Genomic DNA, 17,158 nt, shown 5'->3' on the forward strand with positions numbered 1-17,158 from the left:
GACTGACAATTCCAAAGTGATAGAACATAAAAAAATCTTGATACCATCCCTAAGGCAAGGAGGTCTGGAACAATCTTAATAAGCCATGGGATAAGTTAAGAAACCCCCCAGATAGTAAACCATGATGCTGAGCTGGCTCTGATTACAGTTGCACTAGGAGAAGTCTGTGTGCAAGCGTATATATGTGAACATACACAATATTTCATCCCCTCATTATCCTGCACGCTCTGTTCTGGCAAGCCAGGAAGAGATTAAAATGAATGAAGTACAGGATTCTCATTCAGGTCAATCTCTTGCTGGCATCAGCTCCAAGTTGCACTATAACCGCCTTAAAGGTGACCTGCAAAGGAAAAATAATTGGGCCCAGGACCTCTTTAATTTTTGCTTCTTATATTAAAAAACGTTTCTTCATAGATTTTTTGTGTTTGTTTGTTTTTACATTAGAAATTAAGGCCTATCTAGGCTGGAAGACTATAAAAGTGGAAGAAGTGGTGTAATGGTGACATCCCAAGAGTAAGGAGAATAAAAGCTGAACATTCCAGAAGGCAAGGGATTTTTAGATACTTGTTTTTTGTTTTGTTTTTAAATTATTAAGGCAAATTTACAATAAATGGTTAATATACTACATTGTACATTACTTATTACTTATTTGGGCTCAGGTTAATATTGAAAGAACCTGGCTAAAGATTCTGGCTTGCTGTCTGGGGAGACCTCCTCCTCTGACTGCACTAAAAAGGAAGAGCAAATTTCTAAATACCTATCCTCTTTTTGGTGCACCTTGTGTGTATATACTTGGTGTGAAAGCTTTTCCATCTGCTTCAGTAACGAGCCATTCCGTAAGAGAAGTAATTTTTTCCAACTATGTGCAATATGAAGTCTTGCAACTCACAATAAAAAATTAATTTCTCATTCTGTTTAAAATGTAGATCTTTTACTGGAGCATTAAGTAAGCAGGTCAGGGGAATCTCTGGGAAGCTAGCAATTTGTTATAAGATGAATGTCTTCAATAATTTCCTCCTAAAACCATCCAATTCCTGGACACAACCACCACATATGCGAATATGTTCTGCTTTCCCAGAAACCCCTTCAATAAAGTGCCTCCTTAGCAACAAAAATATGATGGATCTTGACTGGAGTCAAATGCCATCTATACACTAATTTATAAACATTTTCTTTATGCGCTACACAAATTGAAGATGTATAACCCCTTTCCCCTACAGAGATCCATTCATCTAGATCAATTTCTTTGTACAAATCCATCTCCATCTTTTCATCTGGGCTGTTTTCTTACCAACATCTTTTTCACTCAAAATTGTATACATCTTAGAAATTAAACTTTTTGTTCCAGCTTGCTCCTGGGTCAACTCCTCAAATATGATTAAAGGTCTAGGTAGAGCTGTCTTGTATCCAGTTTTCACAATAGAATGTTTACCTGAAAATATTGGAAATACAGAATCTTAATATTATTTATATTATTGCTATTTTAAACTTTGTATTTTGTTTGCTTTTCTCAATATAAATTTACCTTCAGTGACTTATTTACATTTTCAGTAAAGGAAGTCTTTGTTAAAGGGCCAACATCCCTTAACCAGGGAAGGTTAGATTTTCCATTCTTGGTAGTCCTAAAGATTTTTTTTTTTTAAACAACAGTAAAAACAACAAAACAACACCCCCAATCTACCTCCCAGGACTTTCTTAGCCATCAGAAAAAGAAGCGAAGAAAAGACAAGTCCAGTATGCAAAAAATCCTTTACAGCTTGCCTTTAAGGGGGGGGGGAAATCAAAGATAGTATCATAAGTCCTGATCCTAAAACTGCATGGGAACAGCCTGTGCAAAATCAATGGGGCTCTGCAAAGGCACAGGAGTCTGCTCGTACACATCCCTGTTGATTTAGACCTCTGCAAAGACGAATGGGGCTGCTTGCGTGGATACAGTTGCAGGGTAAGGGCTTTAGTCATCGTGGGTGCATTTTCAGAGAATAAAAATGATTTTGGTATCCTAAAAATGATACCTTTTCTATGGGATTTTCTCCCAATCATTTAACCTTCCAGTAGTGGCTTTGCAAGTCATCCACCTAGTCACAGGTCTTGAAATAGTTCTATGTTCCAATGAGCCTGATGTATTTGGAATGGTTCAGTGCATATTCCTCATTAGAGAATTGTTTGTTTACGCAGAATAATAATGAAAGCCAAAGGTGATCTGAGCAGCGGTGACTTCAATTTTCCCCCACGGAAAAGTTTTCTGGGATTTTTTATTCTATAGTTCAAAGCTAGGTTTTGCTTTTCTATCATTTTCCTTGATATACTCCTAGTTTAACTGAGTTATACCTTTAAATCCTTTGGCAGCAACAATGATGCACACTATGCTGTGATGAGACATACTGAAGTCAGTGAACAAATGGCTCATTGCTGGAACAGATGTTGTTGCTGCCTGGAAAATGTTCTGAGCTTGGATTTTTAAAGAACTGGATCACTGAAGTTGCAGAAAAATTTCTGAAAGATAATTCACAGGATAATGGAGATAATTGATGACTGAACTGGGACTATTAACCCCCTTTCATTTATTACACTATAGGTAAGATTTTAACTCATCTTCAGATGTAGAAAGCCTATTCATTGACACACTGAGTCACTAATTGCCTTTGAAGTTTCATTAAAAACAGATGCAACACTAAAGTGCAAGTATTAGTCACACTCTAATCAAGGTGCAGCTCAACATTCTGAGCATGAACTGATAACATATCTGATGATGTAGAAAACAGCTGCTAATGCCACAGTTGTATTCTCCACTGTACAGTTACAATTAATATTGATAAACGTAAAGTGCCTGCTGCAAATGCATTATGTTGGCTGGGTAAGTAGAGTACTAAGGGTGAGAAAAAGAAGTATTATGATATGGCAAAGGCTATATCTGAACATGAATCCTCTCTATGGAGCTTGTTCTCTTTCTTCTCCTCTGAACATGTCAAGGCAGAACTGGCCTCTTGAACAAAGAATGTTTCGGTGCACTGACTAATTAATTTGCCAGATATTTTTAAGTCAAGAGATATTCTACAGATAAAATGGTTACCGGATGGAGAAATCTGGAATAATTAGGTAGTTAAGTTGTGATGCATTTTGCTTTAGCTAGCTTATTCTGTGTAACTAATGATTGCAAGCAACATGCTTCTGGCAGTTCAATACCTTCCACCTAACACAGGTTTCCTAGGATGGTTTTAAACAATAAAAAACAAGGGCTTAATATCCCTATCACTTGTACTAGTTTTCTACTAGTATATTCTAGTGTAATGAGTTATTTTGATTGAGTTACTCCTGGGGATGAGAGGAGAATCAGGCCCCAAGGCCTTGTCTATGCTAAGATTTTTCTTTATAAAGCTGTTGCTATCATTGGTCCAGCTCACTAGTGGCAGCAATGGTAGTAGTCTAGTGTAGACAGGGCTCTAGTCAGTCATGAGAATTTTAAGCACTGTATTGTCCAGTCCTGCTCAGAGAAGGTGCTTAAAGTGCCAGCAACCATGTAGAGTTCGGTCTGGTTTAGTGCTTCCACTAGTGGAGCTGAACTGGTCAGGGCACCAAGTGGGAAATATTAAAGAAAAAATTCTTTGAGGAGGGATGGTCCAGAGGTTATGGCACTACCTTGGGGCTTGGGGAAGACCTCAGTTCCATTTCTTACTCTGCCTCTGTGACTTTAGGCAAGTTATTTAGTCTCTCTGTGCCTCAGTTCCCCATCTTTAAAATGGGGATAATAGCACTTCTCCTGAAGTAATTGGACTGCAGGATCTGGGGCTTAAGATAAACACCACAGGACTGATGAAATCACAAAGGTTGGCAATATTGTGATTTTGGGTTGCTCTGGGGGACAAAGCAGCATCCTGGGTGTAGTTAGTTAGTTGGGATTTCTATGGACCTGCAGCCCAGAAGAGCCAGAAAGAGAGAGCTCTGCTTATCTCCCACCCTAGCCCCAACATGCCCCTATGTTGGGACTTACTGGGGAAAACCTAAAGAATAGGGAAAGATAAACTGTAGGGGCACGTATACCATCCCTATGCTGTCCCATGCACTTGGGAAATTCTCCCCTAAGGACCATTGTGGCATACCAGGGCCATCACAGGGGCTTGAATCCAGTCTTCGGTATAGACATAGCCTGAGCAAGAGAGAGTGAGTCTGTGGAAAGTTCTATTTCTACCTTGTTCATCTTAGTTTCTCTTCTAAGATAACATGTTAAAAAAGCAGTTAATTCTCCTGGAGGCCAGATGGAGGTCATTGGCAGCATATGTGGAGCCAGCTTGGGCTACAGCATCATTAATGTCTGCTGAGGAGAATGACAATCTTATTGTCTTTGATCTGCCCAGACAAAATATATTAAAAAAATGTATGTTGCAAAACAGTGTGGCCTTTCAGTGTTCCGTGGGAGAGTTATAATGTAGTTTTAGAAGAAAAACATACTTTGCTATTTCAGAGTAGCAGCCGTGTTAGTCTGTATTCGCAAAAAGAAAAGGAGTACTTGTGGCACCTTAGAGACTAACAAATTTATTAGAGCATAAGCTTTCGTGAGCTACAGCTCACTTCATCGGATGCATTTGGTGGAAAAAACAGAGGAGAGATTTATATACACACACACACACAGAGAACATGAAACAATGGGTTTATCATACACACTGTAAGGAGAGTGATCACTTAAGATAAGCCATCACCAACAGCAGGGGGGGGAAGGAGGAAAACCTTTCATGGTGACAAGCAGGTAGGCTAATTCCAGCAGTTAACAAGAATATCAGAGGAACAGTGGGGGGTGGGGTGGGAGGGAGAAATACCATGGGGAAATAGTTTTACTTTGTGTAATGACTCATCCATTCCCAGTCTCTATTCAAGCCTAAGTTAATTGTATCCAGTTTGCAAATTAATTCCAATTCAGCAGTCTCTCGTTGGAGTCTGTTTTTGAAGCTTTTTTGTTGAAGTATAGCCACTCTTAGGTCTGTGATCGAGTGACCAGAGAGATTGAAGTGTTCTCCAACTGGTTTTTGAATGTTATAATTCTTGACGTCTGATTTGTGTCCATTCATTCTTTTACGTAGAGACTGTCCAGTTTGGCCAATGTACATGGCAGAGGGGCATTGCTGGCACATGATGGCATATATCACATTGGTAGATGCGCAGGTGAACGAGCCTCTGATAGTGTGGCTGATGTGATTAGGCCCTATGATGGTATCCCCTGAATAGATATGTGGACAGAGTTGGCAACGGGCTTTGTTGCAAGGATAGGTTCCTGGGTCAGTGGTTCTGTTGTGTGGTGTGTGGTTGCTGGTGAGTATTTGCTTCAGATTGGGGGGCTGTCTGTAAGCAAGGACTGGTCTGTCTCCCAAGATCTGAGAGAGCGATGGCTCGTCCTTCAGGATAGGTTGTAGATCCTTGATGATGCGTTGGAGGGGTTTTAGTTGGGGGCTGAAGGTGATGGCTAGTGGCGTTCTGTTGTTTTCTTTGTTGGGCCTGTCCTGTAGTAGGTGACTTCTGGGTACTCTTCTGGCTCTGTCAATCTGTTTCTTCACTTCAGCAGGTGGGTACTGTAGTTGTAGGAATGCATGATAGAGATCTTGTAGGTGTTTGTCTCTGTCTGAGGGGTTGGAGCAAATGCGGTTATATCGTAGCGCTTGGCTGTAGACAATGGATCGAGTGGTATGATCTGGATGAAAGCTAGAGGCATGTAGGTAGGAATAGCGGTCAGTAGGTTTCCGATATAGGGTGGTGTTTATGTGACCATCGCTTATTAGCACCGTAGTGTCCAGGAAGTGGATCTCTTGTGTGGACTGGTCCAGGCTGAGGTTGATGGTGGGATGGAAATTGTTGAAATCATGGTGGAATTCCTCAAGAGCTTCTTTTCCATGGGTCCAGATGATGAAGATGTCATCAATGTAGCGCAAGTAGAGTAGGGGCATTAGGGAACGAGAGCTGAGGAAGCGTTGTTCTAAGTCAGCCATAAAAATGTTGGCATACTGTGGGGCCATGCGGGTACCCATCGCAGTGCCGCTGATTTGAAGGTATACATTGTCACCAAATGTGAAATAGTTATGGGTCAGGACAAAGTCACAAAGTTCTGCCACCAGGTTAGCCGTGACAGTATCGGGGATACTGTTCCTGACGGCTTGTAGTCCATCTTTGTGTGGAATGTTGGTGTAGAGGGCTTCTACATCCATAGTGGCTAGGATGGTGTTTTTAGGAAGATCACCAATGGACTGTAGTTTCCTCAGGAAATCGGTGGTGTCTCGAAGATAGCTGGGAGTGCTGGTAACGAAGGGCCTGAGGAGGGAGTCTACATAGCCAGACAATCCTGCTGTCAGGGTGCCAATGCCTGAGATGATGGGGCGTCCAGGATTTCCAGGTTTATGGATCTTGGGTAGCAGATAGAATACCCCAGGTCCTGGCTCCAGGGGTGTGTCTGTGCGGATTTGTTCTTGTGCTTTTTCAGGGAGTTTCTTGAGCAAATGCTGTAGTTTCTTTTGGTAACTCTCAGTGGGATCAGAGGGTAATGGCTTGTAGAAAGTGGTGTTGGAGAGCTGCCTAGTAGCCTCTTGTTCATACTCTGACCTATTCATGATGACGACAGCACCTCCTTTGTCAGCCTTTTTGATTATGATGTCAGAGTTGTTTCTGAGGCTGTGGACACCACACAACAGAACCACTAACCCAGGAACCTATCCTTGCAACAAAGCCCGTTGCCAACTCTGTCCACATATCTATTCAGGGGATACCATCATAGGGCCTAATCACATCAGCCACACTATCAGAGGCTCGTTCACCTGCGCATCTACCAATGTGATATATGCCATCATGTGCCAGCAATGCCCCTCTGCCATGTACATTGGCCAAACTGGACAGTCTCTACGTAAAAGAATGAATGGACACAAATCAGACGTCAAGAATTATAACATTCAAAAACCAGTTGGAGAACACTTCAATCTCTCTGGTCACTCGATCACAGACCTAAGAGTGGCTATACTTCAACAAAAAAGCTTCAAAAACAGACTCCAAGGAGAGACTGCTGAATTGGAATTAATTTGCAAACTGGATACAATTAACTTAGGCTTGAATAGAGACTGGGAATGGATGAGTCATTACACAAAGTAAAACTATTTCCCCATGGTATTTCTCCCTCCCACCCCACCCCCCACTGTTCCTCTGATATTCTTGTTAACTGCTGGAATTAGCCTACCTGCTTGTCACCATGAAAGGTTTTCCTCCTTCCCCCCCCTGCTGTTGGTGATGGCTTATCTTAAGTGATCACTCTCCTTACAGTGTGTATGATAAACCCATTGTTTCATGTTCTCTGTGTGTGTGTATATAAATCTCTCCTCTGTTTTTTCCACCAAATGCATCCGATGAAGTGAGCTGTAGCTCACGAAAGCTTATGCTCTAATAAATTTGTTAGTCTCTAAGGTGCCACAAGTACTCCTTTTCTTTTTGCGTATACTTTGCTATGAATTCCAGGCCCAACACTAGTAGAACAAGAGCACTTCCTGAGTACTGTTTCTTGAAAGGGGCTGACATTTTTAGAGGAAGGACAACATAATATTAGCTGTTCTCTAGGGGACAACCCTCCCCTGGCAGGGATATTGACTGGATAGCTCCACGGATTCTGTAAGACTTAACAATGGGCCATCAGTTTCTTTAACCCTTCTCCACCCACTTTCCCAGCAGTGAAGGACCAGGCACCATATCAGACCCCAGTTGGTCACCTATCTAGCCCAGAAGTGCCCATCCTTCTCACACATATATTCACATATAAAAAATAAAATATTTACGTTATTGGTCTAGCTTCAGTGCTACGACTGCACACATGGTTCTATTTCATGGTTTGCACACCCCTAGAACTGGCTCTAATTATTCTTCTCAAAGCTTTCCCCCCTTGTCCCCATGGTGGTGAGACGCTTGCTTCTATTCAAAAGAAACATGCCAGTGAAAATGTTAAAAAAAAAGTTTAGCTTTAAACTTATCCCAGCTTTAGGATTCTGAACACATTATGTATTATTATTAATTATTATTATTACTATTAATTTGATAGAGCATTTTTATCACAAGAATTTGTTGGCGGCAGTATTACTGAATACTGAAGATATTTTGCAACAAATGACAAAATCTTGTTTTTAGCAACAGTTTAAGTTTTAAAAAAGCTTAATCTAAGCAAAACACGAGTGAATGATTTAGTTTGTTGTATAAATGTTTAAGGAAGCATTATTTGGTTCCTTCTTAGAGTCCAGGATAAAAACAAAAAATACAAAAACAATTACTTCATCTTGAAAAACATTCATGTTTTAGTTTCTCTCCCAGACTAAAATTATGGGAAGTAAAAGCTAACCATTTCATTTAGATGGGCAGCTGTGAAAATGCTCTTTCTTTGCCTTATTACCTTGCTTATTCCATATCCTTGCTGTATTTCTGTACCTTGTGTACAGAGAAACTGATCTTGTTGAAACAGTGGACAAGGAAGTGCTGAACACAATGCCGATATGGAGAGTGGAGTTCTCACACAGGTACTTTATCTGCCAGTCTCATGCTGTTCAGAGCCTCCTCTTTTTAATCACTTTGTAGATTGCAAGGAAAAAGAAAATACAGAATTATGCCATCATATTCTGCTTTGAAATGGGGCTTTAAGCCTCTTTAAATAAAAAGTCACTTCCATTGCAACTTCAAAAGGATGAACATCTCTATTTCTTTTGCAAAGAGAAAATTTATGGTCAAGTGACCTATGGATGTCAATTTGTGATGGTGCAAAGTCCAGGAAAATAAATCTAATTATGAAACAATTGTTAGCAAAAGTTGGCAGGTCTATACTGACTTATTTTAAACAACCCTTTCAATTTGGAGACTGATACACTTAATAAAGGCATGATCCGATGGCTGCTACTCCAATGGATGCTAGTGGGAGGCTTTGCATAAATAAATATATAGAGCCAACTCTACTTTGATGAGTTGTTTCATTTGCCTTGAAATGGAAAGTATTGCAAACAGTTTGATACACTCATTGAAGGCTGTTGAGTTGCTCTGTAGTTTATGTACAAAGCCCTTTCTCTTCTGCTAGAAGTGTTATATTATCAATACAATGAATGGGTACGTTGACAAAGGTTTGAATAGACAAGGTCGGTGACGTCCTAATCTTAGATAAGGTCCTAAACTTGAGAGCTTGTCTCTTTCACCAACAGAAGTTGGTCCAATAAAAGATATTACCTCACCCACCTTGGCTCTCTAATATCCTGGGACCAACACAGCTACAACAACACTGCAAACAAAGGTTTTAATAAGCTCTCACAACTGAGATTCCTATATCCAGCTTCATCTGAACCCCAAGCTGGGCTAGAAGTCTTAAGAACAGACTTTATCATAACATTTCTGGTATTTTAAGGCCTTGTCCAAAGTCCACTGGAATCACTGGAAAGAGCTCTTTGACTTAATGGGCTTTGGTCAGGCCCTAATAGTGGGCTTTTCACCTCTCCTTTGCTCTCATCCCATCCTTGGACTTAGCCCATGCTGTTCCTTACAACCAGAACTTTCCCCTACATCTTCCCTTCATTTAATTCCCCACGCAAAACCTAGACCTTCTACAAAGGTAACCCACGCAGTAAAATGCTGTCACTACCGCTAAACAGGGAAGATAATCAAAAGCATGAAGGGTCAATTCCTACCCCTTCTCAGTTATGCAAAAATGCACATCACCTCCAGGAGTACATGCAGATCATGGCCACAGTGCTACCCTGACAGGATGGAGTGTGCCCTCTTTCTCTGCAACCCCAATTCAGGAAAAGCTTTATTGGCTGGGGGAGGCGGGGGGTGGAATTAGGACTGTGGTATAGGTAAGAACTGCAACCATTTTTGATGGGTAAATGGAGGGACTTAGAGGTTAATTGACGTCCCCAAGGTCAAGTAGTGGTTGGTGGCTGAACTGGGGTTGCAAGTCACAATAAAGGGAGGCTAATGGCAGTGGACCCATGATGGAGCTTGCTGGGCATGCCATGGATGGAAAGGAGGGGAATCACTGAGGGTGCTGTCCCCCTGTACCAGGGAGGCTGTGTCTTTCAGATCATCCCTAGGGGTGGTATGACTCATGAAGTTATTTCAGTGCTTGTCACTTTCATTTCTCATGGGATTTCTTCTTGGTCTCTGCTTTGCATCTTGCTGACGTCTCATAGTCATAACTGATAAACAATAAGAAAGGAGAAATCACAAGAGAAAAAGTTTGCCATAGCTCCCGCTTCTGCCTGTTGGACTTCATAATACAGAACACATTTTTTGTATAATTTTGGTGTCAAAAACATCAGCAGTCCATGTATATTGTTTTAATTAGGAATGGCTTATTCCAGCTGAGCTGACCCTCCCTGTTGCTTCCAGGAAACTGCTTGAGCAAATAGCCATTATTTATCATTCTGTACAGAAGATGGTATATTGCTATTCTGAAGAGGTCAGTCTTCATCGTAATTTGTCATAGAGTAATAATCTAACACACGTTCTGCAGCTATTACATTGCACATTTCTGAAATATGTTACATTGTTATGTAAATAAGTGGTTTATCTGAGAACGTGCACAGAAGGTGTATTGCAACTCCATTTAGAAATCAATGCAATACGTTTGTATGGGCTGGCGACTACGATCCTGTTTGTGCTTTAACAGCAACAGAAGTTGGGGGCAGGCAGGTTTGGGTTTAAAGAAGAAGTCAATTCTTCATTATGAGGGCTCCCATTGAAGATAATGTCAAAACTAGAGTTAGTGGGGAATTTTCCATTACCATGATTTTTTGGCAGAAAATGTGTTTTCTGCAAAACTGGAGTTTTCTGGGAGAAGATTTAGATTTTGCCCAATTTTTTCAATTTTCTATTGGGAAAATCTAAATGAAGTATTTTGTTTTGGGTAGGATTGATCCGAATCAAACATTTCAGTTTGTTGAACAGAACCAAACATTTAGCTTCTATTCAGTTCAACATTAAACTGCATGTGCCGGTGGTGCCACAATGACTCTTGGGAGATGAATTTGAGTGCTTCCTGCCCCCATTCTTTCCTATTTGCTGGGCTCCAGAACAGGATTGTATCTCTCCTAATGCACCATGGTCTCTCTTGTGACCGAGTTGCATGGTACCTCATGGGGGATGTTATCTGGCCAGAGAACCTGAGAACAAACTACCTCCCGGTGCCATTGACAGATGAAGTTCAGTGTTGAACTGACTCAAAACAAACCATTGCTATTCAGTTTAACGTACCGAGCTAGTACAACATTTCTGAGCTGAAAGTTTTCAGAACTTTTTGCTCCTTAAAACGTTTTGACATTTCAACTTTTCAGCCTGATTCAAGGTGAAAAGAAATGTTGAAATATAGGAATTTCCTATAAGGTGAGATTTCTGATTTTTCTCACAGCATTAGTCATAAACTCCCTTTGGCTGCAGCTAGAAGAGGTTCAGGCTCCCATTTGGAAGAATGATCATGTGCTGCTTAAAAGAGACTCACAAAGATGTTTAAAGAAATGTTTTTGTTTCTGTGTAGTGGCAATAGTATGCCTGAAAGAAATGTTATTTTAAAAAAAAATCATGCAAGTCTTTTAATATTAGAAATATTGAGAAAATTTTGCTGGAGGTTTTCTTGGAGGCCTCATTTTGAACTCTCAGACCTTAACTGAAAACTTTATAAATATGTCCTTTCCCTACAATGTTCATTGATCATTAGAGTTAAATATGTGTTAACAACACCCACACCCTAGTCTGACTTTAAAAATCCCTTCCCCTTCTGAAATGCTCAACTTTCAGCCTCTTAACCATTCTGAGAAATTCACTAATTTTCCAGTCACTTGAGAGCATTCCAAGGTAGATCAGAAATGAATTTTTAATATGCAAAACAAGCTGAATCTCTATTACCTTCTCCAAATCCCCCCCAACGTCCCCCACACAGTCACCCACACTTTTTTTTTAAATACCAGAAAGCAGACAAAAGCACAAGACCACACACCACACTTTTTTCCCAAGGTCACTTTTAAAGAGAGTTGGCCTAGCACCCTTTTAACAGAGTAGGCTTTCTTCTTCCTCAAAAAAATCCTCCCCACTAAAATTTCCCTAATAATTTCTTCATATTTTTAGACAGATGACAAGAAAAAGGGGAGCAGGAGTATACTGGATTGATTGTTCTGATTTTCAAACATCTGTGTAAAAATATTTTAAGATTGCTAAAAAGCAAAATTTCATCCAATTCAATCAAAAACAGTTACCAAATCTTGACGTAGACTTGTTGAATTACCACTAAAAATAAAATACTCCTGTTACTATAGTGATTATTTAAGCGAACGGATGAGCATTATAGATAGCAATCCTCAATAAGTGACTCAGTCTGATAATGACTAACAGATAAAAAGAAAAAATTATTTGTCATTATCTTGACTAGCCATACTTTACATATTTGAGCTGCAGTGATGCTGCTTTTCTGACCAGCCTTTTGAGCTGTACACCTTCCCACAGAGTTATTGTAAACAAGCTCTTTTCAGGACAGGAATATAGCTGAATTTAGTTTTTCTGTTATTATACAAGCAGCTATAGAACCACATTATAATCTTTTTGATGCAGGGAACCAGCCTGCAATTCTACAACTCAGGCATGACCCACTTATTTCATAAATAGATTTCAGTAGCTGCTGCACTGAGAAAATTGTGAAGAAAACAATATTGTTGGGAAGCATCTGTGCTTGGGAATGCAAATGTTTAGTAATTTTCAGCAAAGGCTTCCATTTTCCAAGCTGGAATAAGAAACTATTGTATCAGTGAGACAGTGTGGTCAAATTTATGTAGACTTAGTAAACACAGGGAGAGAACTAGTGGAAGGAAACAGAACCTCTTTCCACAATCCTCTGAAACAGATCTGCAATCCATAATGAGGTCACAGATTTCTTCCTCAAGGGACCAAGGCTTGAGGGAAAGAATAGTCTTGTGTTTAATGCATGGGAGATCTCAGTTCTATTGCAAGATTTGTGTGGAGTTCATATGACATTAGGCAAAACACTTAACCTCTCATTGACTGTTTCCCCATCTATTAAATGATAGTAATATTAATTACACCAGTTTGCTGTGGGATTCAAGTCACTGGTATTTACAAAGTAATCAGATACTTTAGTGCTGAGTGCCATAAGAAAAGCCTAGAGAAATAGATGTGTTGCATTGATCAAGACCCATTTACTTTTTGTTTAGCATTTGCTTGCTTTAGTTTAGTTTTGATTCGTGTTCTTTTATGATCTGAGAATTATTTTTAATTGTTGGGACCAGACAGGATGTGGTTGTCCCTGCATAGGCGACTGGGGAGAGAAAGCACTTATCATTCCTGTGGGAGAGACAGCCACATTTGCAGCCTCTGGTGGGATGAGGGTGGAACCATGACCCATCCATTCCTCTGCACCAGGCAGTGAATTTGAGCCAGCTCTGTACCCTTTAAAACGGTAGTGGAGCGATAAATTTTGGTTGTTTGCTGAACATACAGTCCAATATGACAGGGACAGTTATCACAGCATATAGGGATAGCCAACAAGGTGATAGCCTGAGTGTTATCATCTGAAGGTGGCTTGTCTAATTTAAGTGTGTTTGTATTCTGTGCATCTAGGAATCCTGGCAACAGGCAATATATCAGTTAAACTGTTGAGAACCAGGCACATAGCTGAGAAACTGGCCACCATTTTTAAAGGACTGTATTGTGCGTTGAACGGTCTAGGAATGCTTTCAGAAAGCTGTGCCGACAATGTACAAAGCTATTTTGTTAACCAGAAACAATTCAAAGCAGTTGAAGTTGAACTTATATAATGTACATTATTCTCTTCCATTGACTCTATAAGAAGGCCATCTGCCCACCAAAAGCAGAATTGTGTTTGTGCCTCTCTGTCTTCAGAGTTCTTTGGTGGTGGAGTTACTGTACAGCAGTGGGCATTGCTGAAGGGTGCTTGGGAGATCATCAGTTAATGCCTTGCAATTATTGATTGCCCTCCCAATTCCACAATTTTACCTGTGTAAGCAGAGCAGCCTCCTTCTCCTTTCTTTCTTGAACTAGTCACTTATACTAAGTCTTACTTTGCCACCTGCCTGGTCCAAATGGAGAGAACCACAGCAAACTTTTCACTTAGCTCAACAGAAACAGTCTAGAGGATCATATTCCACCCTGGCCCATCTCCTTTTATTTAACTCTGTGGACTTGTACCCATTTAGAGGAGGACTGAATTTGGCCCATAGCACAGCTAACTTTTACCAGTGTCAGGGGATTGAATTTTTCAAGGGTGGAAGTTGACCAAGTTTGGAACAATTCTCTCAGAGAGAATCCCCAGCTCTAAAGGAATGTTGGCATTGTTTACTTCAGAAATAATCTTGGAAAGAGAATGACAAAATCAAATTGCCAGCCAGATGGTACAGGGATGAATGCCTTAGACAGAAATAATAAATTCCATTTGACTATATGATACATAATAAAATAGCCCTTGAATACCTTGTAATAGCTACCATATAATGCAGACTACTTTCTCTTCCTCACTGATTTCTTTAACAACTAAACCAGATCCAATACAGCAGATTAGATCAAGGGCTCTCAGACTTTCTCCATCTGGGACCTCCATGCCAGCCACAGTTTCTTATTACCCAAACCCACAATAAACTGTGTTCATATCCCACAGACATCTGGGATCATGACAAGAAACTGTGATTGGTTTGTGGTCTGATGCTAGAACCTACTGGTAGAGTTAGTGAAAGGACTGGATGGGAATGGAGACTGGTGCAGGCTACAAGGAGAGTGCAGTTGGATAGGGGTATTTCCTTCTCTTTATCCCACTGCTTGTCTACAGTGCTCTGCTTTAGTGGGGGAAAGCTGCTTAGATAGGTGAGGAGATGATGGAGTGCTGGGAGCACGACAGCTGTCAGATCTGGGTATCTTGCGCCTCTCACCAGTTTTAATCAGAGCTTCCCTGAACAGCCTTGAGAAAGGAGTAAGAAGATGCAGGGTGGGTGGGATGACAGGATAACAGAATTGGGAGACAATTCTCTCCTTTCCTTGCAGCAACTGCTGCTACAGCAGGTTACAAAAGTGTAAGGAGTTTCTGCAAAAAAACTGGCAAAGAAACAAAAACTGCCATTCCCCCTCCCCCGCAAATATTCATGGAAATCTCCAGTTTTTCTAACAAAAACCAAAATGAGTTTTGGTTTTTCATTGAAAACTGGAATGTTTCAATCAAACCACATTTTCTGAGTTCTCTTTTGAAAAGAGGGTAGATTGTCATCAAAAAGATTTGATGTTAAGTTTTCAACCAGCTCTAATTGTGACAATTTTGCCAAGAACCCATGGATTAGCCTTATGCTCTCTTCATGACAAATAATGGAAAAGCCTGTCATTCTAAAAGGAACCGTGATGATTTGCGAGAGTTGTATTGAAATATGCAGAAAAAACCTCACGGTTACAAAGACAGATACAAATTGTGGGCCAGATTCAATACCACTCAATGTGCAGCGGCAGTCAAAAAAGCTAACAGAATATTGGGAATCATTAGGAAAGGGATAGATAATAAGACAGAAAATATCATATTGCCTCAATAAATCCATGGTATGCCCACGTCTTGAATACTGCGTGCAGATGTGGTCGCCCCCTCTCAAAAAAGTTATACTGGAATTGGAAAAGGTTCAGAAAAGGGCAACAAGAATTATTAGGCATATGGAACAGCTTCCATATGAGGAGAAGTTAATAAGACTGGGACTTTTCAGCTTGGAAAAGAGACGACTAATGGGGGATATGATGGGGTCTATAAAATCATGACTGGTTTGGAGAAAGTAAATAAGGAAGTGTTATTTACTCCTTCTCACAACACAAGAACTAGGGGTCACCAAATGAAATTAATAGGTTTAAAACAAACAAAATGAAGTATTTCTTCACACAACGTACAGTCAACTCTTTGTCAGAGAATGTTGTGAAGGCCAAGACTATAACTGGTTAAAAAAAGAACTAGATAAGTTCATGGAGGATAGGTTCATCAATGGCTATTTGCCAGGATGGGCGAGGATGGTGTCCCCAGCCTCTGTTTGCTAGAAGCTGGGAGTGGGCGACAGGGGATGGATCACTTGATGATTCCCTGTTCTGTTCATTCCCTCTGAATCACCTGGCACTAGCCACTGTCGGAAGACAGGTTTCTGGGCTAGATGGATCTTTGGTCTGATCCAGTATGGCCATTCTTATGAAACAGCTAGGTTCTACCAATGAATGTTGGCAAAAACTTCAGGCCTAATGGTAGTAAGTCAGCCTAAGGTAGGGACTCAATGGCACAAGCCACCCACAACCTATGATTTGTGAGGGACTGTGAGCTAATAGTGAAAGGGCCGGACTAGCTGGGAAATGTGATGGTACTGAAGAGATATGGACAGGTATGAAAACTGCCTTCCTCCTGCAGAACCCTGGATGTAGGCTGGTAGTAGAAGTGTAGGTGACCTCCCACAAGGTGAAACCATCCTAGGGCACAACAGTCCTCCTAGGTGCAAGCAGAGGCAAATTGCAACCCTTTGAACTTAGAATGATTAATCTGACCCATTAGTTGTTTGGGCAGATGATTCTCCCATGGAAAACATATGGGAAATTTACCCAATAAAAACCTTCTCTTGCCTTAGGTAAAATCCTAGTGAACACAATGCAGTTTGTAGTTTTAAAATGAGTTAGCTGGTCAAGATAAACACAAATTTCACCTGGAGCTGCCAGCTTGTCTGAAAACTACAAGCTGACTTGTCTTCACTAGGATTCTACCCCCTGTTACCATGAGTTAGCAAATGCAAATTAAGAACATACCCTTTTTCCTAGTGAAGATGTACCCTAGTGGAATTGCAGACTCTGGAGGCTTAAACCTGAACTTTAAAAGACTCTTGGCTTTAGTCCGTGTTACCCCTCCCCCAATGTGTGAGTCAAGTAGCTAACTTGGACAGTATCCAGAAAGAGGCTTTGATGAGGAGGGAAACATGGTGGAAGAAATACTTGAACTTAAACTACTGGAGGCAGAACTATAATTTTTCAGGTTTTTTTTAATCAGTTCAAATATATGTTTGTGTGTTTGGAAAATCAAAGCAAAATCCTTTGGATATTCCGGCATGTTGGAGGTCAGTAAAGTTGCCATGTATTGTAGGATGACACATGTATCCTG

At 40.6% G+C, this 17,158-nt stretch overlaps 1 long non-coding RNA gene across 1 annotated transcript; it reads right to left on the bottom strand.

The window, feature by feature from the left end:
- Positions 1-929: 929 nt before the first annotated feature.
- Positions 930-8,562, bottom strand: LOC119856040. Its single transcript, XR_005293127.2, has 3 exons — positions 8,399-8,562; positions 2,329-2,493; positions 930-1,432 (listed from the first exon to the last, which is right to left on the bottom strand). It is a non-coding gene; the product is annotated as an uncharacterized LOC119856040 (long non-coding RNA).
- Positions 8,563-17,158: the final 8,596 nt, after the last annotated feature.

Source organism: Dermochelys coriacea, chromosome 5, assembly GCF_009764565.3.
Source record: "Dermochelys coriacea isolate rDerCor1 chromosome 5, rDerCor1.pri.v4, whole genome shotgun sequence".
Classification (NCBI taxonomy): domain Eukaryota; kingdom Metazoa; phylum Chordata; order Testudines; family Dermochelyidae; genus Dermochelys; species Dermochelys coriacea.